Source organism: Balaenoptera ricei, chromosome 14 (assembly GCF_028023285.1).
Source record: "Balaenoptera ricei isolate mBalRic1 chromosome 14, mBalRic1.hap2, whole genome shotgun sequence".
Taxonomy (NCBI): Eukaryota; Metazoa; Chordata; class Mammalia; order Artiodactyla; family Balaenopteridae; genus Balaenoptera; species Balaenoptera ricei.
Genome location: NC_082652.1, coordinates 50,717,950 through 50,743,556, shown reverse-complemented (window position 1 = coordinate 50,743,556; position 25,607 = coordinate 50,717,950). Strand labels below are relative to the sequence as shown.

At 37.2% G+C, this 25,607-nt stretch overlaps 1 long non-coding RNA gene across 1 annotated transcript in view; it reads left to right on the top strand.

Moving 5' to 3' along the window:
- Window positions 1-25,607, top strand: part of LOC132347977 (uncharacterized) — an 86,496-nt gene that overhangs the window by 197 nt on the left and 60,692 nt on the right. The gene's annotated exons all lie outside the window — the stretch shown is intronic.

Genomic DNA, 25,607 nt, shown 5'->3' with positions numbered 1-25,607 from the left:
TTCAGTTGTAAAGATAAAGAAAATGGCTTCTGATGCTTAAAGGAAAATGGATCATTCTTTCATTCAGCAAATATTATTGAATATTAGTATATGTAAGAAAAGTGAGGGATTCAAATGAAATAAAAGATAAGCTTCCTCACTTCACTTACAACTATAGCACCTAGAGTATAAACTTCATGAGGGCAGGGGTTTTGTTTTTCTGTTGTCGTCTCCCCAGTATGACTAGCAAACAAATACACAAGAGAGAGCATTGGTTCTGTTAAAGTAATTCAACAGGGAGGTCGTTTGACCGTGGCGGCTCTAATACCTTGGCAGCCTGTATAAGCAAACAAAAACCTAAGCCAGAGTTGATTCCTGTAAATACCTCAAGGCTAAGAAACTGAAACGTAACAACTAATCACGAACAGCCAACTAGGCTTTCTCAAATGAGGCCATCACTTAAGCTAATGTCAAGCAATTTCCTTGCTTCACTTCCACGTCTGCTCTATAAAGCCTTTGCTTTAGCTCCTGCGGTGGAGTGCTCCTAGCCATTTTCAGTTTGGTGCTGCCTGATTTGCTTTGATGTTTGCTCAAATACACTCTTCAAAATTTTCATGATCCTTAGTTTACCTTTTAACAATACCAAAACTAGTGATAGTAACTGAAGGATTCAAAGATGTAGAATATTCAGAAAGGAAAATTTTGAATAGTATACTTAGACTCTTTATTTTAACCTAAGATTGATTTTAATCAGGTTTTGACAGACATGCAGACAACAACCTTTGAAAGAAGAGTTTATTACTCACAGTTACCCAGAGGATGGTAGGCACCACATGCCACATGGGGCCATATGGCGTCACTTACAGGGAGAAGTAGAGAGAACTGGGACTAAACCTTTGTTATAGTGCTGAGAAGAGCTAGGTGGGGATGTCCCCTACTGAGTGGGAAGCAAAACACACAGTTGATGCTTGTGATTGGAGGGTTTGTGACAGATTTCCGAATGCCTGATGGTGGAGGTGTTTGTAAAAAACCTTGCATCATTAGCATGGCTCCATGACTCCAAGATGCCAAATCATTAATACAGAATATCAAGAATAATTATTACACAATTAAATTCTATTACTGTTACTGTTATTTCACCAACTTAGCTTTGTTAGCTTTGTATTTTTTTAGAGACATAATAGATGTATTAACAGAACAAGACAATGCTTATTTGTAGCACCCAAGACAGTAAACAAAGGCCTTATTTACTGAGTTGTTTCTCTTTGCCTCAATGTCAAAGAAAGCCGTTGAGGTTGCTCATGAGGTACATTCTTTCATTTACCATGCCTAGAACAGAGATAAAGCTACAGACAGGCCCTTAGTGTTGTTTACTTTTTTTTTTTTCCCCTTTATGGGTTAACCACAATGACACATCTCATCCTAGCTCTTAATCCTGCCAGCCACTTCAGAAAGGTCTTCCACCAGGATTCTGTTCTGCCTTAGGGGTGATTCAACAAAGAAAGATACATTCTAAGATTGGGGGGTGGGGCGGGGAAAGGCAATGCCTTTCTAAATGAATGGATTATGAGTAATGAAAAGAACAACTCTACTAAAGAAGCTGAATGAAATATTTTCTAATGGTTTTGTGGGTAGGAAACATTAAAGTGTGGAGGGGAGGCTTTTTTTTTTTTTTTTTTTAAAGCTGTAGGACTTAGGTGTTAAAAGGCACATCATTTCATTATAACTATTATTTGTGGTAAGCTGGACCTGTTTAAAAATCTAATTTGGTTGTCTTGAGCTTGTATTATTTGCCTATATTCTTTTGTTGTTGTATTAATTGTTACTAGAAGGAGATTAAGGTTTTAATTGAATTTTTAATAGAACAGTGAACTTATTGAATCTTCATTGGGTTTCTATTTGGCAACATCTAATGAGAAGGTCATTTCTTTTAATCTTGTTAGGTAACATGGTGGGAAATGACTAATATATATACTACCTAATATTACCTCTAGGCCTCCCAAATGCCAAAATATACTTTTATTTTAAAAACATTTTTCAGGAGGTACAATCCAGTTTGCTTACTTTTTCTGGATTTGTATTGCTTTAAAAAATTCATTATTTTATATCATCTTTTTGTGACTGGGATTATACTGCTGCAGGTAATAACACTTTCATATTGAGTAAAAGAATTTAGAATAGAAAAAAAAAAAGAAGTATGTATCCTTATCTCCACACTTCCATAATTCCCCCAAATCGTACTTCAATGTAAAAGTAAGTGATACCTTTAAAATTTTTCAATATACTCTCTTCTTATTTATGAATCCAGTTTCCTCTTGCCATTCCAGTGAAGTTGAACCTTAGAAGATAGTGACCTTCTAATTGCCAAATCCAGTGACCTCTTCTCAATCCTTATCCTTCCTGAACTCAAGCACTTTGTCACTGTTGACAGCCTATCCTTTTTTTTTTTTTTTTTTTAGTTTCTAGGGCACTATTTTTCTCTACTACTCCAGCTGCACTTTGCCTCGCTAGCTCCTCTTTACCACCTACTTCCTTCCTTCAGGCTTCTGCTGAGCTCATCTTCAACACTCTCCATATATATTCCCTCTGTTGGGGGAGTGATTTCACTCTTCTACTCATACATAAATGATCCCCCAATTTGTATTTTCATTCCTGACTTGTTTACTAAAGGAAAACCATTTCTCTGTTCATGACACTTCTGACACCAAATGTGTGGGTTTTCCTTAGCCAGCAATTCTCCAGTTCTCTGTGGACACAAACTGGGTGTCCTACACTTTAATTCAGTTCTGACACTAACTACCCAGTCAGCACAAACCCCACAGGTTAAAGGTTGAGTCCCATAATACTGCCCCCCACTTGAGACAACAATTTTAAGTAGTGGGTTCCCAGCTTACCCACACTTCTGTCTGACTTGGCTATAAATTGGAGGTTCCCACAGTCCCTCCTGCACAGGTTTGATAATTTGCTATAACAGCTCACAGAACTCAGGGAAATACTTGACTTACTATTACTGATTTATTATAAAGGATACAAATGAACAGCCAGATGAAGATGTATATAGGGTGAGGTCAGGAAGGGTCTCAAGGTGTGGGAGCTTCTGTTCCCATAGAGTTTGGATTGTGCCACCCTACTGGTAGCTTTCTGAACCCATCATTTAGGGTTTTTATGGAGGTTCCATTACAAAGGCATGATTGATTAAATCATCGACCATTGACGATTAACTGAATCCCTAGTCCCTCTCCTCTCCCTGGAGGTCGCTGGGTGAGGCTGAAAATTCACCCCACCACTCAGGAAATTCCAGGGGGTTTAGGAGTTCTGTGTGAGGAACTGGGGATGAAGACCAAATATGTCTTTCTTATTATATCTACCAAGCCCCAAATCTTAATTTCCAACCTGTGAGGACATCTATCCTGGACAGTTTACCAATTCTTCAACATTCACACAGCCAAATCCGACTTGACTACCTTCCTTTATTTTTAATCTTATTAATAATTAATTGTTATATTATGGAATTATTAGAATAATTACTTTTTAACTTGCTTTTTTAACCTCGCACATCATGACTAAGTAGAAATTTTAGGGCCAGTGGAAGGGACTGGGAAAAATTGGTCATTTAAAAACTTTGGTTGTATTGAGGCAGGAGATAGATGGGCCCCAGGCTGAGCAGCCAGAGTTTGTCCCCTGTGACAGATACTCCAAAATAGCAGGAGGGAGGAGAAGCTGAGCCCTGCCCAGATAAGAGATAAAAGACCACATATTCCTCATTCTCCAAGTCAAGGAGACCTTCCTGACTACACAGGCGCAGAAAGGCTCCTTGGAGGTCAGTAAGGGAGGGGGCACCACCCCACAGTAAGTGATGCCAACCTACCCATAGGCCTCTTTGCTAGAATCCATCTTGGCTAAGAGATGCACGCACACACGCACGCATGCACATGGGAGGACCCGGAGATATACCAAATACAGACTCAAAACCAGGCAAAGGAAGATGATTGGTCAAAGAAAACCCAGAAGAAATGCCCCATAAAAGTGATTCAAACTACCACGAGGGTGCAACTCCCTCTGAGCCCGCCCATGTGTCTATCCACAAGCACTCTTTTTCCTCCTAGTAAACACTTTGCTTGTTTCACTACTTTCCGTGTCTTTGTGGGAATTCATTTTTGCAAAGCCGAAAGGCCAGGGCCTTGTCACCGACCACTGGTCTAGTGGCTAGGGTTCAGCACTCTCACTGCCGTGGCCTGACTTCAGTCTCTGGCCAGGAACCGAAATTCTGCTTCAAGCTGCTGCAGGCCAAGGCCACCTGAGATCAGTATTGAATCATCATCTGAAGTAGCTCAAATTTGTCTTCTTTTCCTTTTTACTGTTTTAATTCAAGCCTTTATTATCTTTCTAGTAATAGCTTCTTAATTGATCTCCTTGACTCACATCTGCCCTCTTACTCCGGTGCATCTTGCAGATTGCTGCCAGAGTCTTAACATGAATCTGATGATGTAATTATCCTATTTATAAATCTTCGCTGCCTTGCTGTGTCCTCAGAATATAAGGTGCACACCATTACCACGCCATTCAGCATCTTCCTCCTTCTGACCCACAGCTATTGTCCCTTGTATACTAGGGCATCAAAGCTGAGGCATCATCTCTCTCATCCTGCTCTGTTCAACATTTTGCCCTTGCCCTGACTATTGTCTTTAATAACCTTTTTGCTTTTGGATGAAATCCTAAGCATCCTTCAAGGCTGCTTTATATATTGGTTTCCCTCTGAAACCTTCCTCAGCACCCTAGGAAGGGCTCTGTTATGAGTTGCTCCTCGTGTATATGTTAGTATTCCTAGGATCTAGCAAAGCACTTTGAGCATACTGTTAACTTCTTTTTAAAATTTGAAGTCCTTATTTTTAGGAACGGTCCTTAAAAATGTAGTTTTTATTACCATTTAGTTCTTTACCTGGTAAATTTCCTTTGTTTGATTTCTTAGCAAACCAAACTAACATCATCATCACTGTCATCAACACTTTGACAAACATTTAGCAGATATCTAGACTGCTTGCATGCAATTAGGGTGCAGAAAGATTTAACAGTTGGTCCTGCACCACCAACTCAGTCAGCTCCATGCTAGCCCTGAAGTGATGTTGCGTGACTGTACTTCTTCCAGTGCTGTGCTGCCAAACAGCCCATGGTGAGTCCTAGCGGAGACTGTGCACAGGAAGATGACGTGCTACGAAGTCTCCAAGTTTCATTTGAAATTCAAGGTCTACGCTGATGCACACTTCACACATTTCTAAGCTTAGTGGCTACTCCCTTATATAATTTGGAACAGGTCTCAAGTCAATTTTGCAGTTAAACAAGTCTAGTCGGTTTAGTTTTGTGTTTAAACAGCAACAGATTTCTCAGTCTCCTAGGAAACTGCATGGCAACTAGGAACTCTTTAAATATAGAGCATGCCAGGATCTCTTAAATCTTTAAAAGCAAGGACACTATTAATTAACAGTTTATATAGGTAAGCATGATGACATGGCAGAATGAAATAAAGTCAACTAATGACTGAATCTAACCAAACCAAACAAACTCAAACAAGTAATTGTTTATCTTTAATATCTAACTGGCCCAATAGTTCACCATAATTTTATTATTCTATAAAAGGATCACATCCTATAGGTATAATAAAATATATGAAAATGTTGAATGTCAGTCAAACAGAAGTACCTATGCCATGGGATAAATTCTTCTATTTTTACCGAATCGTATACTTGTACAAAGAATGAGTAAATTAATCGACCTTAAAACCCTCACTAGTTTTTGTAGTTATTTGATTGTATTATTGTTAGTATCTATGTTAATTATATAGTTATATATAAAGGGTTAGTATTATAAACTGTAAAAGTATATCACATATTAATCATGTTTATTAGACCGAAAGGTCATCAAATGTGCATATGAGAGGTGTTCCAGACTACTCAAAGCATTCTTCAGTTCCTCTTATTCCCAAGCTTCCCTTGTTCCTTTACCTCTCTCCTCTCTGGCTTGGCCAGGAACCTTGCTAGTTTGCGTTGTGTTACACCTGTTGTGAATTAACAAGCAGGTGATAATTAGCAACAGTGGTGACACTGGATCTAGCTGTAAAATGGTTGAAACCATCCAATGACCTCTACTGCTTTGGACATTCAGTTTGGTTGGAACCAGTAGAATAGCTAAATTTTTGTTTACTCTGTGTCCCACAGTCCAGCAGTTCTTTAGTGGTTCTAAATACTCAGGAGAACCAGTCACAGGATTTTCGCGACGGTTTCCTGGAGCATGCTGCCACCTCTTGGCCAGATAAAGCAGGGCAGCTTTTGTAGGATCACAGTGGAGCCTGCAGTGTAATTCCTCATTCCCACTAACATTTAACACTTTCTGAACATAGTAATTTGGTTTTTCAACATCTAGAGGATTCATCAAATATTTGAATTATAAATAAAAACCATATAACAGCCAAAGGGACCAAATAATCTGAAATACTTTCCACAGAGTTATACAAGGACGCTGTAAAAGAGTAAACTCTATTACAGCTAATTTTGAGTTATATAAACAGAAAGAAAATTAGCCTTGGAGAATTTTATAGTGAAACTCTTAAGGATCAATTTCTCTTATGCTTAATCAGTCTTATAAGTTTGTCATCTCTTTTTAAAAGTGATGGCATACATAAAAATCAAATAACTTTGGCCTAAATGAAAAAGGTGGCTCTGTAAAAATATAATAGAGCGCTGCAGTGCGCAGCCTTTAGCACTCGGCCATTGCTGCCCGCCATTACACCCACCCCACCCCGATACCAGGCAGTGGTTATCGGGAGACTGTTAATGTGGTAAGGTTAGAACGGCCGTAGAGGTCCTGCTCAGCCATTGGTCGCTGCCACAGAGGACCCCATTCAGCCATTGGTCGGTGCCTCAGTGGACCCCTCCCACAAGCGGGCAACTGTCAATGGGCGACTGTTGGAGGGCACGTTCAGCCATTGGTTGGCACTGAAGTGGGCCCCGCCCCTAAGTGAGTAACTGTCAATGGGCGACCGTTAGAGGGACATTGAGCCAACCGTTGGAGGAGTGGTGGTCGTCAGGTGGAGAGTGAGGTAAGAGGCAGATCCCGGCCTTCTCCCCAGGGCCCTCCAGCTCACCCAGCCTCAGGCTGGCAGGTGAGCTGGCGGGTGACCGACTGAGATCTGCCTCTTCAGCCAGGCCTGGGCACTGGTGGCGTTACCGAAACGCAAGTCCCGAAACGCAGGTCCCTGTGCCCGACGCACAGTGAGGCCAGACAATACCAAAACGCCGGAATTTGGAACAGAGAAAGGTTTATCGCAGGGCCATAAAGGATGTCGGCTCCCCTGGCCCTGAGGGAGCCACCAACTGATAAACCTTTCTCTGCTCCAGACTCTGGCGTTTTGGTATTGTCTGGCCTCACTGTGCGTCGTTGGGCACACGGACTTGCGTCTTGGTAACAAAAATATCAATAGAGTAAATATGTGCTACACCTAAACTTTTTGATATCTAATCAAATCAACAATGTCTATTAATCATCATCAAGCCAAACACTCTACTAGGTTCTGTGACTACTACAGTGAATAGAAGACAAAGGGTCCTGCCTTCTGGAAACCTGTCTAGAGGGTGTCATGGAGACATCAACAGAATTCTAGAACACAGTAAGGTGCATTATACATAGAGTACTTCGGGAGCATGCGGGAGGAACTCTCAACCCCATCTTGGATTATGGAAAATAAAAGACAAAGCAGATTAATGTAAATAGTTTTTAATAGGCACACCAGTTTGCAGCTGACAAATACAGACTTAAATTTATGTCTCCCCTAACAAAAACTTAAGCCCCAGTTTTATATTGTCAGGTTTCCATCCAAAGTGTATATTATTCATTGTAAATTTTCCTTTTTCTTCTCTCAAGGTAAAATACTTAAATTTGGAAAAATTGTGTACTCTTTCCATAGTTAAGATGTAAATCATTTAATAACTAAAGCTTAGAAATGACTAGAAGCTATGAAAGTATGTATATTTATAGTCTCTCTGGGTTTAATATTTAGTGTCTTAGGAATGATCACTTTTACTTTTTTATGATCACTTACCAATGTGGTAATCATGCTGCCCTCCCATTTTATAATTTAGGCTTATGTTCTGTAAAAAATTGCTTCTTTACATAGGTTTTTAGCTCTGTAGGTCTGAAAGCTTTAAGAATATAATTCCCTTCAGCTTTTAAATTTATTTTGTTTAAAATGAAAGGACAAGGAATACAGTGTGGAGGTTCCTCAGAAAACTAAAAATAGAACTACCATATGATCCAGCAATCCCACTCGTGGGCATATACCCAGACAAAACTAATTCAAAAAGATACATGCACCCCAACGTTCATAGCAGCACTATTCACGATAACCAAGACATGGAAGCAACCCAAATGTCCATTGACAGAGGAATGGATAAAGAAGAAGTGGTACATATATACAATGGAATACTATTCAACCATAAAAATGAACAAAATAATGCCATTTGCAGCAACATGGATGCAACTAGAGATTATCATACTAAGTGAAGTAAGTCAGAAAGAGAAAGACAAATACCATATGATATCACTTATATGTGGAATCTAAAATGTGGCACAAATGAACCTATCTACAAAACAGAAATAGACTCACAGACACAGAGAACAGACTTGTGGTTGCCAAGGGGGAGGGGGTGGGAGAGGGAAGGACTGAAAGTGTGGAATTAGCAGATGTAAACTATTATATAAAGGATGGATAAACAATAAGGTCCTACTGTATAGCACAGGGAACTATACTCAGTATCCTGTGATAAACCCTAATGGAAAAGAATATAAAGAAGAATGTCTATATGTGTATCTCTGAGTCACTGTGCTGTACAGCAGAGATTGCCACAACTTTGTAAATCAACTCTACTTCAATAAAAAAAAATAAAAAAAAAAACATGAAAGTTATCAGTCTGGGATGAATGAATGAATGACTAAAATAAACAAGTACATAAATAAACAAATGAATAAATAGGTAAACACACACAGTACACATGTACACAGATAATAAGCTGTTGGAATATTTCTCTCAAACTTTAGGTTGCTGCTGTAGTAAACTGTAGCTTTTTGGTGTTTCCTACTAGTCATCTTCCTACTGCAAAAGCCGCTTCCCCCACCCCTGCCAACTGTCCACCTTCATTGTTGTCTTTAAAAAATATATTTTTTCTCTTTAAAATAGTGTGACCTCAGAATTTCATAAAATTCAGTTGTTAATGCCTTTAAAATTTGCTAAAATACTTTTATGATTCTTCCTATTTTGAAGTAAATTTAAACTAATTTCTTAGACTGTTGAGTGGGAAATCATCTTTCAGCATTTTGACTCAGGGGCTCTTGGTAGCATCTTAAGACCTCCCAGTCTCTGATTAGGTGTTTATCAGAATATTTTCAGTCTATTCAAATTGCTTGGGATACCTTTTAATGGAGGTTAAAATGAATAAAATAATCTTTTCCTAATCTGCTTAAAAGTTGTTTTTAATCTAATGTTTTGAACAGATAAATTTTTGAATGATTCAAAAAAGTAACAAAAAGTATAAAATGAAAAATTTTTCTTATCTACTCAGTTACCACCTACCTGCCTACCCCCTGGATAGCCAATATAAGTGGTTTATTATATATCATTACAGAGTTTCTTTTTGCGTATAAGCAATATATATATATTTATATTTTCTTAAATTACCCCTTTTACTCAAAAGGAAGCATACCATATATTCTGTTTTCACTTTACTTTTTTAAAAAAACTAATAATAGTTTTAATAATAGATATCTTTCTGTATTATCTAACTAAAGAACTTTTCCATTTTTTCACAACTGCATAATAGTCTATCATGTAAAATTTACTAAACTATAACTTAATCAGGTTATTGCTGATGGACATTTAGGTTGTTTCCAATTTTTTGCTGTTATAAACAGTGCTACAGGAATAACCAGATATGTTTTTAAAGAGGATTATTTTTTTTTTTTTTTTAAGATTTTTAGAAATTTCATGTAATGTCTGAAACATTTATATTAACATATTTCCATACAAATAACCCAATGAAAGTTTAGTATTAGTTGTTTTGTTTGTTTTTTTATACTGCAGGTTCTTATTAGGCATCAGTTTTATACACATCAGTGTATACATGTCAATCCCAATCGCCCAATTCAGCACACCACCATCCCCACCCCACCGCAGTTTTCCCCCCTTGGTGTCCATATGTCCATTCTCTACATCTGTGTCTCAACTTCTGCCCTGCAAACTGGCTCATCTGTACCATTTTTCTAGGTTCCGCATACATGCATTAATATACGATATTTGTTTTTCTCTTTCTGACTTACTTCACTCTGTATGACAGTCTCTAGATCCATCCACGTCTCAACAAATGACTCAATTTCGTTCCTTTTTATGGCTGAGTAATATTCCATTGTATATATGTACCACATCTTCTTTATCCATTCGTCTGTTGATGGGCATTTAGGTTGCTTCCATGACCTGGCTATTGTAAATAGTGCTGCAATGAACATTCGGGTGCATGTGTCTTTTTGAATTACGGTTTTCTCTGGGTATATGCCCAGTAGTGGGATTGCTGGGTCATATGGTAATTCTATTTTTAGTTTTTTAAGGAACCTCCATATTGTTCTCCATAGTGGCTGTATCAATTTACATTCCCACCAACAGTGCAAGAGGGTTCCCTTTTCACCACACCCTCTCCAGCATTTGTTGTTTGTAGATTTTCTGATGATGCCCATTCTAACAGGAGTGAGGTGATACCTCATTGTAGTTTTGATTTGCATTTCTCTAATAATTAGTGATGTTGAGCATCTTTTCATGTGCTTCGTGGCCATCTGTATGTCTTCTTTGGAGAAATGTCTATTTAGGTCTTCTGCCCATTTTTGGATTGGGGTGTTTGTTTCTTTGATATTGAGCTGAATGAGCTGTTTATATATTTTGGAGATTAATCCTTTGTCCGTTGATTCATTTGCAAATATTTTCTCCCATTCTGAGCGTTGTCTTTTCGTCTTGTTTATGGTTTCCTTTGCTGTGCAAAAGCTTTGAAGTTTCATTAGGTCCCACTTGTTTATTTTTGTTTTTATTTCCATTACTCTAGGAGGTGGATCAAAAAAGATCTTGCTGTGATTTATGTCAAAGAGTGTTCTTCCTATGTTTTCCTCTAAGAGTTTTATAGTGTCCAGTCTTATATTTAGGTCTCTAATCCATTTTGAGTTTATTTTTGTGTATGGTGTTAGGGAGTATTCTAATTTCATTCTTTTACATGTAGCTGTCCAGTTTTCCCAGCACCACTTATTGAAGAGACTGTCTTTTCTCCATTGTATATCTTTGCCTCCTTTGTCATAGATTAGTTGACCATAGGTGCGTGGGTTAATGTCTGGGCTTTCTATCTTGTTCCATTGATCTATGTTTCTGTTTTTGTGCCAGTACCATATTGTCTTGATTACTGTAGCTTTGTAGTATAGTCTGAAGTCAGGGAGTCTGATTCCTCCAGCTCCATTTTTTTGCCTCAAGACTGCTTTGCCTGTTCGGGGTCTTTTGTGTCTCCATACAAATTTTAAGATGATTTGTTCTAGCTCAGTAAAAAATGCCATTGGTAATTTGATAGGGATTGCATTGAATCTGTAGATTGCTTTGGGTAGTATACTCATTTTCACAATGTTGATTCTTCCAATCCAAGAACATGGTATATCTCTCCATCTGTTGGTATCATCTTTAATTTCTTTCATCAGTGTCTTATAGTTTTCTGCATACAGGTCTTTTGTCTCCCTAGGTAGGTTTATTCCTAGGTATTTTATTCTTTTTGTTGCAATGGTAAATGGGAGTGTTTCCATAATTTCTCTTTCAGATTTTTCATCATTAGTGTATAGGAATGCAAGAGATTTCTGTGCATTAATTTTGTATCCTGCAACTTTACCATATTCATTAATTAGCTCTAGCAGTTTTCTGGTGGCAGTTTTAGGATTCTCTATGTATAGTATCATGTCATCCGCAAACAGTGACAGTTTTACTTCTTCTTTTCCAATTTGTATTCCTTTTATTTCTTTTTCTTCTCTGATTGCCGTGGCTAGGACTTCCAAAACTATGTTGAATAATAGTGGTGAGAGTGGACATCCTTGTCTCGTTCCTGATCTTAGAGGAAATGCTTTCAGTTTTTCACCATTGAGAATGATGTTTGCCGTGGGTTTGTCATATATGGCCTTTATTATGTTGAGGTAGGTTCCCTCTATGCCCACTTTCTGGAGAGTTTTTATCAGAAATGGGTGTTGAATTTTGTCAAAAGCTTTTTCTGCATCTATTGAGATGATCATATGGTTTTTATTCTTCAATTTGTTAATATGGTGTATCACATTGATTGATTTGCGTATATTGAAGAATCCTTGCAGCCCTGGGATAAATCCCACTTGATCGTGGTGTATGATCCTTTTAATGTGTTGTTGGATTCTCTTTGCTAGTATTTTGTTGAGGATTTTTGCATCTATATTCATCAGTGATATTGGTCTGTAATTTTCTTTTTTTGTAGTGTCTTTGTCTGGTTTTGGTATCAGGGTGATGGTGGCCTCATAGAATGAGTTTGGGAGTGTTCCTTCCTCTGCAATTTTTTGGAAGAGTTTGAGAAGGATGGGTGTTAGCTCTTCTCTAAATGTTTGATAGAATTCACCTGTGAAGCCGTCTGGTCCTGGACTTTTGTTTGTTGGAAGATTTTTAATCACAGTTTCAATTTCATTACTTGTGATTGGTCTGTTCATATTTTCTATTTCTTCCTGGTTCAGTCTTGGAAGGTTATACCTTTCTAAGAATTTGTCCATTTCTTCCAGGTTGTCCATTTTATTGGCATAAAGTTGCTTGTAGTAGTCTCTTAGGATGCTTTGTATTTCTGCAGTGTCTGTTGTAACTTCTCCTTTTTCATTTCTGATTTTATTGATTTGAGTCCTCTCCCTCTTTTTCTTGATGAGTCTGGCTAATGGCTTATCAATTTTGTTTATCTTCTCAAAGAACCAACTTTTAGTTTTATTGATCTTTGCTATTGTTTTCTTTGTTTCTATTTCATTTATTTCTGCTCTGATCTTTATGATTTCTTTCCTTCTGCTAACTTTGGGTTTTGTTTGTTCTTCTTTCTCTAGTTTCTTTAAGTGTAAGGTTAGATTGTTTACTTGAGCTTTTTCTTGTTTCTTTAGGTAGGCTTGTATAGCTATAAACTTCCCTCTTAGAACTGCTTTTGCTGCATCCCATAGGTTTTGGGTCGTTGTGTTTTCATTGTCATTTGTCTCTAGGTATTTTTTGATTTCCTCTTTGATTTCTTCAGTGATCTCTTGGTTATTTAGTAACGTATTGTTTAGCCTCCATGTGTTTGTCCTTTTTACGTTTTTTTCCCTGTAATTCATTTCTAATCTCATAGCGTTGTGGTCAGAAAAGATGCTTGATATGATTTCAATTTTCTTAAATTTACTGAGGCTTGATTTGTGACCCAAGATGTGATCTATCTTGGAGAATGTTCCGTGCGCACTTGAGAAGAACGTGTAATCTGCTGTTTTTGGATGGAATGTCCGATATATATCAATTAAATCTATCTGGTCTATTGTGTCATTTAAAGCTTCTGTTTCCTTATTTATTTTCATTTTGGATGATCTGTCCATTGGTGTAAGTGAGGTGTTAAAGTCCCCCACTATTATTGTGTTACTGTCGATTTCCTCTTTTATAGCTGTTAGCAGTTGCCTTATGTATTGAGGTGCTCCTATGTTGGGTGCATATATATTTATAATTGTTATATCTTCTTCTTGGATTGATCCCTGGATCATTATGTAGTGTCCTTCCTTGTCTCTTGTAACATTCTTTATTTTAAAGTCTATTTTATCTGATATGAGTATAGCTACTCCAGCTTTCTTTTGATTTCCATTTGCATGGATTATCTTTTTCCATCCCCTCACTTTCAGTCTGTATGTGTCCCTAGGTCTAAAGTGGGTCTCTTGTAGACAGCATATATATGGGTCTTGTTTTTGTATCCATTCAGCCAGTCTATGTCTTTTGGTTGGGGCATTTAATCCATTCACGTTTAAGGTAATAATCGATATGTATGTTCCTATGACCATTTTCTTAATTGTTTTGGGTTTGTTTTTGTAGGTCCTTTTCTTCTCTTGTGTTTCCCACTTAGAGAAGTTCCTTTAGCATTTGTTGTAGAGCTGGTTTGGTGGTGCTGAATTCTCTTAGCTTTTGCTTGTCTGTAAAGCTTTTGATTTCTCCATCAAATCTAAATGAGATCCTTGCCGGGTAGAGTAATCTTGGTTGTAGGTTCTTCCCTTTCATCACTTTAAGTATATCCTGCCACTCCCTTCTGGCTTGCAGAGTTTCTGCTGAGAAATCAGCTGTTAACCTTATGGGAGTTCCCTTGTATGTTATTTGTCGTTTTTCCCTTGCTGCTTTCAATAATTTTTCTTTGTCTTTAATTTTTGCCACTTTGATTACTATGTGTCTCGGCGTGTTTCTCCTTGGGTTTATCCTGTATGGGACTCTCTGCGCTTCCTGGACCTGGGTGGCTATTTCCTTTCCCATGTTAGGGAAGTTTTTGACTATAATCTCTTCAAATATTTTCTCTGGTCCTTTCTCTCTCTCTTCTCCTTCTGGGACCCCTATAATGCGAATGTTGTTGCGTTTAATGTTGTCCCAGAGGTCTCTTAGGCTATCTTCATTTCTTTTCATTCTTTTTTCTTTATTCTGTTCTGCAGCAGTGAATTCCATCATTCTGTCTTCCAGGTCACTTATCCATTCTTCTGCCTCCGTTATTCTGCTATTGATTCCTTCTAGTGTAGTTTTCATTTCAGTTATTGTATTGGTCATCTCTGTTTGTTTGTTCTTTAATTCTTCTAGGTCTTTGTTAATCATTTCTTGCATCTTCTCAATCTTTGCCTCCATTCTTATTCCGAGGTCCTGGATCATCTTCACTATCATTATTCTGAATTCTTTTTCTGGAAGGTTGCCTATCTCCACTTCATTTAGTTGTTTTTCTGGGGTTTTATCTTGTTCCTTCATCTGGGACATAGCCCTCTGCCTTTTCATCTTCTCTATCTTTCTGTAACTGTGGTTTTTGGTCCACAGGCTGCAGGATTATAGTTTTTCTTGCTTCTGTTGTCTGCCCTCTGGTGGTTGAGGCTATCTAAGAGGCTTGATGGGAGGCTCTGGTGGTGGGTAGAGCTGACTGTTGCTGTGGCGGTCAGAGCTCAGTAAAACCTTAATCCACTTGACTGTTGATGGGTGGGGCTGGGTTCCCTCCCTGTTGCTGTGGCGGTCAGAGCTCAGTAAAACCTTAATCCACTTGACTGTTGATGGGTGGGGCTGGGTTCCCTCCCTGTTGGCTGTTTTGCCTGAGGCAACCCAACACTGGAGCCTGCCCGTGCTCTTTGGTGGGGTTAATGGCAGACTCTGGGAGGGCTCACGCCAAGGAGAACTTCCCAGAACCTCTGCTGCCAGTGTCCTTATCCCCACGGTGAAACAGAGCCACCACTCGCCTCTGCAGGAGACCCCCCAACACCAGCAGGTAGGTCTGGTTCAGTCTCCCCCAGGCTCACTGCTCCTTCCCCTGGGTCCTGATGCACACATTACTTTGTGTGTGCCCTCCAAGAGTGGGATCTCTGTTTCCCCCAGTCCCGTCAAAGTCCTGCAATCCAATTCCCACTAGCCTTCAAAGTCTGATTCTCTAGGAATTCCTCCTCCCGTTGCCTGACCCCCAGGTTGGGAAGCCTGACGTGGGGCTCAGAACCTTTACTCCAGTGGGTGGACTTCTGTGGTATAAGTGTTCGCCAGTCTGTGAGTCACCCACCCAGCAGTTATGGGGTTTGATTTTACTCTGATTGCGCCCCTCCTACCATCTCACTGTGGCTTCTCCTCTGTCCTTGGACGTGGGGTATCCTCCTTGGTGAAGTCCAGGGTCTTCCTGTCAATGATTGACCAGCAGCCAGTTGTGATTCTCCGCACATTCCATTCTAATTTGAAGAGGATTATTGATCTTATTGTTTTCTGTGAATATTTTTCCTCATTTATTCTTTGCTTTTTTGCTTTTCTTTCCTTCTTTTTTTTTTTTTTTTTTTTGAGTTTTTGGTTTTGTTTTTGTCATGCAGAACTTTTTGATTTTATATAGTCAGTTTTGTTAATTATTTCTTCTATGACTTCTTTGTTTTGTATCATGGTAAGAAAAGCCTGCCTTACCGCAAGGTTAAAAAGAAGTTTCTATTTTCTTCTAGTACTTTCATTGCTTTATTTTCACACCTAAGTCTTTGATCCATTTAGAATTTATCCTGATGTAAAGTGTGGGTCTAACCTTTACTTCCAGGTGGCTGTCCAATTGTTACAACACAGTTTATTGAATATTCCAACATTCCCTGACCAATTTCAGATAACATCCTTTTCATATACTTAAGTCCCAAATGTATTTGATTTATTTCTTGGCTTCCTATTTTGTTCCTCTGGGTTTGTCTGGCTATATATGTGTCAGGTTTTCTAATTGGCTTTTGATTAATTAAACAGTATCATTTTTGTTTGCTTTTGTTCAATAAATTATATGGATAGTAAACATCCTGTGCTTTGGGAGGCATATTTTGATTCTCAAGGTAGGGTGTGAATAAAGTCAGAGAGTAGAACTGCCCATGCCTATCCTTGATATGCTCAGTGTCTAGTTCTCTTGTTTTCATCCTGCAGGCCAATGTTTTCTTAGATGTGTTGGAGAGATGCTTAAAACATTTTATTAGTCATATAGGCTCCCTGATAATAGCTGTATGATTTGGACATGAAGTAGATCATGTAAATAATCAAAGATGAAAAGAGGACTTGATCTTGCCCAGCTCTACAACAAAGGAAAGTCAGAAATATGCGAATAATCACTTAGTACTCACAGAACAGCTTTTCTTATAATGTATTATTTCGGTTATTTCTTGCCATGACGTGGTAGATAATGTTATTTTGTTTAAGGATGACAAAACCAAGGCACAGATTGTTTAAATGAGCTCAAGTTCACACAGGGGGTGGTGGAGCCTGGATTTGAACTTAGGCAGAGTTTTTTCTTTGTTTTGTTTTGTTTTTGAGATAACTACAGATTCACAGGAAGCTGCAGAATAGTACAGAGAGGTCCTGTGTACCCTCTACTCAGTTTTCCCCAGTGATTATATAAGATGTAACATAACCACTGAGGAAACTAGATACCGGCATACTTCAGTTTATTATGTTTTGCAGATATGTCTTTTACAAACTGAAGGTTTGTTGCAACGCTGCATTGAACAAGTCTATCCATGCCATTCTCCCAACAGCATTTGTTCACTTGGTGTCTCTGTGTCACATTTTGGTAATTCTTGCAATACTTCAAACTTTTCCATTATTATTATATTTGTTATGGTGATCTGTGATCAGTGATCTTTGATGTTACTATGGCAAAAAAATTACAACTCGTTGAAAGCTCAGGTGATAGTTAGCATTTTTAAGCAATAAAGTATTTTTTTTAATTGAAGTATTGTTGATTTACAATGTTTTGTTAGTTTCTGGTGTACAGAAAAGTGATTCAGTCATACATACGTATATATATATACACACACACATATTCTTTTCTATTACAGTTTATTACAGGATGTTGAATATAGTTCCCTATGCTATACAGTAGGACCTTGTTGTTTATCTATTTTATATATAGTAGTTTGTATCTGCTAATCCCAAACTCCTAATTTATCCCTATCCCAACCCCTTTCCCCTTTGGTAACCATAAGTTTGTTTTCTGTGTCTGTGAGTCTGTTTCTGTTTTGTAAATAAGTTCATTTGTGTCATGTTTTAGATTCCACATATAAGTAATATCATATGGTATTTGTCTTTCTCTGTCAAACTTACTTCACTTAGTATGATAATTTCTAGGTCCATCCATGTTGCTGCAAATGGCATTATTTCATTCTTTTTTATGGATGAGTAGTATTCCATTGTGTATATATACCACATCTTCTTTATCCATTTATCTGTTGATGGCCATTTAGGTTGCTTCCATGTCTTGGCTATCGTAAACAGTGCTGCAATGAATTTTGGGGTGAATGTATCTTTTCAAATTTTAGTTTTCTCTGGATATATGCCCAGGAGTGGGATTGCTGGATCATATGGAGAGTCTATTTTTAGTTTTTTAAGGAACCTCCATACTGCTCTCCATAGGGGCTGCATCAATTTACATTCCTACCAATAGGGTAGGAGAGTTTCCTTTTCTCCACACCCTCTCCAGCATTTGTTATTTGTAGACTTTTTAATGATGGCCATTCTGACTGGTGTGAGGTGGTACCTCATTGTAGTTTTGATTTGCATTTCTCTAGTAATTAGCGTTGTTGAGCATCTTTTCATGTGCTTTTTGGCCATCTGTCTTCTTTGGAGAAATGTCTGTTTAGGTTCTCTGCCCTTTTTTTTTTTTGATTGGGTTTTTTGTTTTTTTGTTATTGAGTTGTATGAGCTGTTTGTATATTTTGGAAATTAAGCCCTTGTCAGTAACATTGCTTGCAAATATTTTCTCCCAGTCTGTAGATTGTTTTTTTGTTTTGTTTATGGTTTCCTTTGCTATGCAAAAGCTTATAAGTTTGATTAGGTCCCATTTGTTTATTTTTGCTTTTCTTTCTATTGCCTTGGGAGACTGACCTAAAAAAACATTGGTATGATTTATGTCAGAGAATGTTTTGCCTATGTTCTCTTCTGGAGTTTTATGGTGTCATGTCTTATATTTAAGTCTTTAAGCCATTTTGAGTTTATTTTTGTGTATGGTATGAGGGTGTGTTCTAACTTTATTGATTTACATGTGGCTGTCCGGGTTTCTCAACACCACTTGCTGAAGAGACTGTCTTTTCTTCATTGTATATTCTTGCCTCCTTTGTTGAAGATTAATTGACTGTAGGTATGAGAGTTTATTTCTGGGCTCTCTATTCTGTTCCATTGATCCATATTTCTGTTTCTGTAAACAATAAAGTATTTTTAAATTAAGGTGTACCTTTTAAAAAAATAATGCTGTTGCACACTTGAGAGACAACAGTATGGTGTAAACATAACTTTTAAAAAAAATTTGTATTGGAGTACAGTTGATTTACAATGTTGTGTTAGTTTCTGCTGTACAGCAAAGTGAATCAGTTATACATAATCATATATCCACTCTTTTTTAGATTCTGTTCCCATATAAGTCATTACAGAGTATTGAGTAGAGTTCCCTGTGCTATACAGTAGCTTCTTATTAGTTATCTATTTTATTTATAGTAGTGTGTATATGTCAATCCCAATCTCCCAATATATCTCTCCCCCCCAAACATAACTTTTATATGCACTGGGAAACTAAACAATTCATGACTCTCTTTGTTGCAATATTTGCTTTATAGTGGTGATCTGGAACTGAACCTGTAATATCTCTGAAGTATGCCTATAAAAGGATTACATCTTATGTAACCATTATACAATATTAATACTAGAAAACTGACATTGGTGCAATGTGTGTGTATAGTTCTTTGCCATTCTATAACATGTGTAGATTTGTGTAACCGCCACTGCAATTAAGATACAGAACTATTCCTTTACTGCAAAGATTTCCCTCATGCTATCCCTTTATAGTCACGCCCACCCCAACCCTAACCCTGGTAACTGCTAATCTGTTCTCCATATTTTTAATTTTGTCATTTTGAGAATGTTATATAAGTGGAAAAATATAGTATGTGACCTTCTGAGGACTTTTTTCACCCAGCATCATGACCTTGAGTGCCATGCAAGTTGTTGTATGCAGTTTGCTGTAGACAGCATATATCTGGGTCATGGTTTTTATCCACTCTGCCAATCTCTGTTTAAGTGGGGAACTTAGACTATTTTCATTTAATGTAATTATTGATACCTTATAGCTTAAGTATTCCATTTTATTTTTCATTTTCTGTTTGTTCTCTCTGTTTCTCCATTTTGCCTTCCTGTGGGTTGCTAAAACATTCTTTGGAATTCTGTCTTAATTCATCTATAGTGTTTTGAGTGTATGTCTTTGTATAGCTTTCTGAGTGGTTGCTCTAGGCATTGTATTACGTATACATAACTTATCACAGTCTACTGGTGTTGGCCTTTGCCATTTCAAATAAAGTATAGAAACCTTACCTCCACCATTTATAATGTAATTTGTCTTAAATACTGATATTTCCTCTACTTACATTTAGAACCACATCAAATAATGCTATAATTTTTTTGCTTCAACAATTAAACACAATTTAGAAAACTCAAGAGGTGAAGGAATGTCTATTGTATTTACCTAAATTTTTACTCTTTTTGTTCTTTCTTCCTTCCTGATGTTCCAAGTTTCCTTCTTTTATCATTCCTTTCTGATTTAAGAACTTCTTTTAGCCATTCTTTAGGGCAGCCTGCTGGCAACAAATTCTCTTACTTTTCTTTCATCTGAGAATGTCTGATTTTCCCTTCATTCTTGAAGGATATTTTCATGGATATAGAGTTTTTTTCTTTCACTGCTGCAAAAATATTCAGAGTCTTCTTATTTGTGTTTTATATATAATGTCCCAGGATTTTAGCAGTGCTTAGCAGGAAGATTAGGGAGAGGTACATTTATGCCATCTAGTCTTGGAACCAGAAACCCATTGGGCAGTTTTTAATATTTAGTGTTGTTTGTATTCAGATTTGGAAAATGGAGACTCCAGGAGTTATCCAACATATAGTTGATTTTTTCAAATATTCTAGAATTATTGTCAGTGGTACTAAAATCATATGTCCTGTATATATAATGGAATATTACTCAGCCATAAAAAGGAACAAAATTGGGTCATTTGTAGAGACATGGATGGATCTAGAGACTGTCATACAGAGTGAAGTAAGTCAGAAAGAGAAAAACAAATATCATATATTAACACATATATGTGGAATCTGAAAAAATTGGTTTAGACAATCTTATTTACAAAGCAGAAATAGAGACACAGACATAGAGAACAAACGTATGGATACCAAGGGGGGAAACCGGGAGGGGTGGTGGTGGTGGGATGAATTGGGAGATTGGTATTGACATATATACGCTATTGATATTACGTATAAAACAGATAACTAATGAGAACCTACTGTATAGCTCAGGGAACTCTACTCAGTGCTCTGTGGTGACCTAAATGGGAAGGAAATCCAAAAAAGAGGGGATATATGTATGCGTGTAGCTGATTCACTTTGCTGTACAGTAGAAACTAATACAATATTGTAAAGCAACTATACTCCAATAAAAATTAAAAAAATCCTATGTCCTGAAGCCACCAGAAAATGATGTCAAGAACAAAGCTTAAGATCTTGGATGCAAACTCTAGATGCATTTCTAAGAAGTGTAAAATAATTTATTTACCAACAGAAAAAGACATTAGAGTACAAATAAAAAAGCGAGCTGAATATGTCCAGTGTTTGTCACTCAGTCTGTTTTAGATTGATTACTTTCTGGGAGCTTAATGGAATAGCTCTTTGAGAAAGGAAAGGACTCCTTTCCAAAATTACGCGTGCAGGGTTTTAGTGAGACACACACTCATTAGTGTTGATTGGAGTTAAGTAACGCATATCACCTAGGGCATTTAGCTCACTTTGTTAGTGTCTAATCTGGTGCCAGACTCCCAAAAGGCCCTGAATTTGGCAAGGCCACAGTAAGATGAAATGCATAGCTGTTTCTTAAAAAAAATAAATGCAGTCCAAGCTGTTCTCTATAAGTTTTAAGCTTAGATTTAATCAAGTCCAGCCAAAATTATTCCACCCAGGAGCTATTATCACATTCTTCCTTTTGAAAGCATCTAAAACCACGGAATTGTTGGCAGTCACATCCAATCCTTTAGACACGAAAAATTCTTATAGCCTCCCAATTCCTAACTCCAACTTCCTTTTCCTGTTTAACATGTTTGTGGAGTTATTTAGGAAAAAAAAGATTTGAGTTTTAATTTGTAAATCTTCACTTTAATGCAAGGTAACTTTCTGGTAATGAAAAGGATATTGAATCTGGGAGAAAAAGTAATTGGAAAGCTGGCTTATAAAGGGATTAATACAGATTTATTTCTCTCTCTCTCTCTCTCTCTTTAGTTAGAAAAAGATAACATAAGAACAAAACCCAAGAGATAATGGCAGTAACCTCAGACTGACTTTAAGAACTACCAGTTTTTATTTATTTAAATATTTTTTGAGCTGAAAAACTCAAAGCTGGACTTAGCCATAATCCCCCCTCCCCCATCCAAATCTGTTTCTTTACCTTTTTTAAAATAGATGTTTACATGAAAAAGAAAATACTTAAAGATGTATATGTTCTACTAATATCTTGTCAGAACTATCTCTGGTTTTGTTTGGGATCGCTTTCTGTTTATGCAATAGCCACTTGCAGCTTAATAAGCAGATACTTTTTAATTGGTTGGACAGTTCACATTAGGGAAGGCCTTTTAGAGCTGATCATGCGTGGTACAGGATGTGCTCATTCTAAACAAAGTTGAGAAATACATGGAAGCATGCTTTTGGCTCCTTCTTAAATCAGTACGCTGTTTCTCTTTCCTGAGTTCACCCATTTCTACCTATCCTGAGGCCTGATTGTACTTTCACAGGGCTGTCGGCAGATCTTTGCTACCATTAGCTTAAGGTATATATACAAAATGATTTAAGTAAGGTAAGGTTCCTCTCAATGTTTTTTGCTTTTTAAACAGGATCTTTGGAAGATAAAAAGGTGCTTTTCCTCTTCCACTCTGCCTGTCTGAGGCCAGAAGGAGTTAGTTAGCATGCCATCTTGAAGGAGTATGGACCCCTGGTCTGTGCTTGTTTGATATACACATTAGACTTTTTATGAATTATGGAAGCACTTCTGGGAGGAGAAGGGCTCCAACTTGAACAAATCACTGGAGTCTAGCCATTCAGGGCTCTCAAGGGAAGAGCTTAAGCTAAAGGCCTTCCCTCACTGGGCCATCAATCCAAATCAAACAATAAATTGCAAGTGACCATCTGCTCTCTTAATCATGTGCTTCTTTCTTTCCTTGGGCTGGTTGTCATCTTCTGGTCTGGCCCCTTTTACTAATTAGCCGAAGCTTGATCTTTAGGTGAACCACAGTTTCATTTTATCCTGAATGGAATATGGGTTTATTTATTCTTCCATTTGGTTAAACCATTTGAGGGAAAATTTTAAAAAATTGTTGTTACTCTAAAGTTTACAAAAACTGGTTATTTAGAATCTGGGTTGATATTTTACTTTTGCTGAGTACATTTGAATACTCCCAAATGAATTGTTTTATTTTATTCCTTTTCTCAGCTTGGCAGTGAAAATGGTAATGTTTACATTTACTGTTTTTTAGAGCTAGACAGTATTCTTTGTTGTTTATTAAGTTTATTAAGTAATACATATGTATCACAAAGGATCTAGTTATCCTGTATAAAGGCAAAGTTTAGATAACTGGTGCTAACAGTTTGGTATGCATCCTTTTGCTATGTTTATACGAATACCAGATGAACTCAGTATTTAAATGTAGCAAATAAAGCTATAGGGGAATATTTCTATAATGTGGTGGGGTGGAATATTGGAGTGAAGGAGGGGAGCTTTGTAGGCAAGATGGAAAACCCGGAAGCTTAAAGTCAGATCTGAACTACATTAAAAGTTGAACTTTCTGAAGATGATAACCAGTTTGGGAAATTGTTTATGATTCCCAAACAGTTGAATGTTTATTTCACTAAGCATAGTGTTTTCAAGGCCCATCCATGTTGTAGCATATATATCATGCCATTTAGGCAAGGAATTCCAGGGTCATGGGGACCTGGAGAATATTCTAGAGTGGGGATGCTTTGTGCTAAGAGGAGTGGAGAAGAGGACCAGAGTGGGGGCTCAGGGTCCTCATACAGTGCGTGAGGAACAGCATTACATTATTTATTGAAGCAAGTTATTAGAAATGTTGAACTGCCTAACAATAGAGGGAAGGTTGAGTGTATCCCCTTAATAAGAAGCCATGAACCACCAAAAACTTTAATCTTGGAGGCTATATAGCAACATGGAAAATGTTTATTGTGTATAAAATCCAATGTGAAATCTCCAGACTGTAAAATTGAATGGACACTATGACTTTAACTATAATACATAAAACATCAACTAAAGAAGTTCCACTTCGAGGAATTTATCCCACCAATATACTCTCATATTTGCATAAAGATATGAGTACCAGAATGTTTGCTGTGGCGTTGTTTGTAATAACAAAAAATTACAAAGAAGTGATTTGGTATTTTATAGGGACTGGGTAAATAAATTATGCTACATCATACACTGAAATAACATGCAGCCATTAAAAAGAGTGAGGCAGCTTTAAATACCAATACGAATGCATCTCCAAGAAATATTTTAGGTGAAAAAAGAAAAGCAATGTGCATATAATATATTCCTTTTGGTGTATAAGAAAGGATTTTATATACATCAGAAAACAAGACTAGACAGGGATAATGCAAATGATAATAGTTTTAAGGTGGCAGGGATGTGCATGGTGATTTTTCTTCATTTTCTAAACATTCTTTAGTGCTTTTGTAACTTAAAAAGGAAGATTAAGGAAAAATGAATGCCTAAGCAGCCATGAGAGGGAGGTTTCATAAGCTTTAATCACCTCTTCTTATGCTGTTGAATTCTGGCATTACTTAAATTTCAGCAGACTTGTTCATATCACAAGTCTTCATTGTCCCTGTTGTGTTCAGAGGCAGAGTGTTATGATTTGGCTTCTATTAATACAGTCATTTAAACATTGAGTATGTCTGTACATTATAAAATGATGAAAAATATGGTTTCTGAACCTCATTATTGGGTTGCACGATATAGCTACACTCAAGAGAGAAGGCTGAATTCTAGAGAAATCTCTGGCTTTGGCTAAGATTTCCCAAATGGTTCATTTCTGTTAATGATTTCTGGCGCATTTCTTATGAATGAAATAAGGCACCTGGATGCTTTTTTTGGCTTTTCTAATTGAGCCTTAGCTTGCATCATTTTACCTTTAGATATTGTACTTCCTTTCATACCCACCCTTCTGACTCTTGATAACTATTTGGTCCTAATAGAAAAATTAAGGCAGATAACTTCTACAACAAAAGGATCTGGTACTATTTTGAAAAGCCTGGGGTATTGTGGTGATAAAATCAATTAAATCTTCTGAGTTTCTTCATTCTCTGTGTTCTGCAAGACTTAGCAAACTCATAAATATCTATCATTGGCCTGCTTGGCTATATAGGTGACATTTCAAGGTCTAAGCTGGTACTTATTTCTTATTAGCAGGACCTATGGAAGTGCCTGACTTATTAGTCCATGTTAGATTTCCAGTTGGTGCTAAATTTCTACCCTAGTTCTTGCATTCCAGTACTTTTTTTTTTTCCCAAATTCTTGGTAATAATTACATAAATAAATTACTCTTTTTTTTTGCACAGATGAAAAGGAAATGATCCTAGATTGATTAAATTTTATTCCAGGCACAGGCAAATTGTTTATGATTATAGCTTCCTTAATTGGCACATAAACTAACCTTTAACTGTAGCTTATCTCCTAAAAGATATGATTCATTAAAATTGGAGAAATTCTCTTGATTTATGCATACAGTTTTCATGTGCCCTTTGC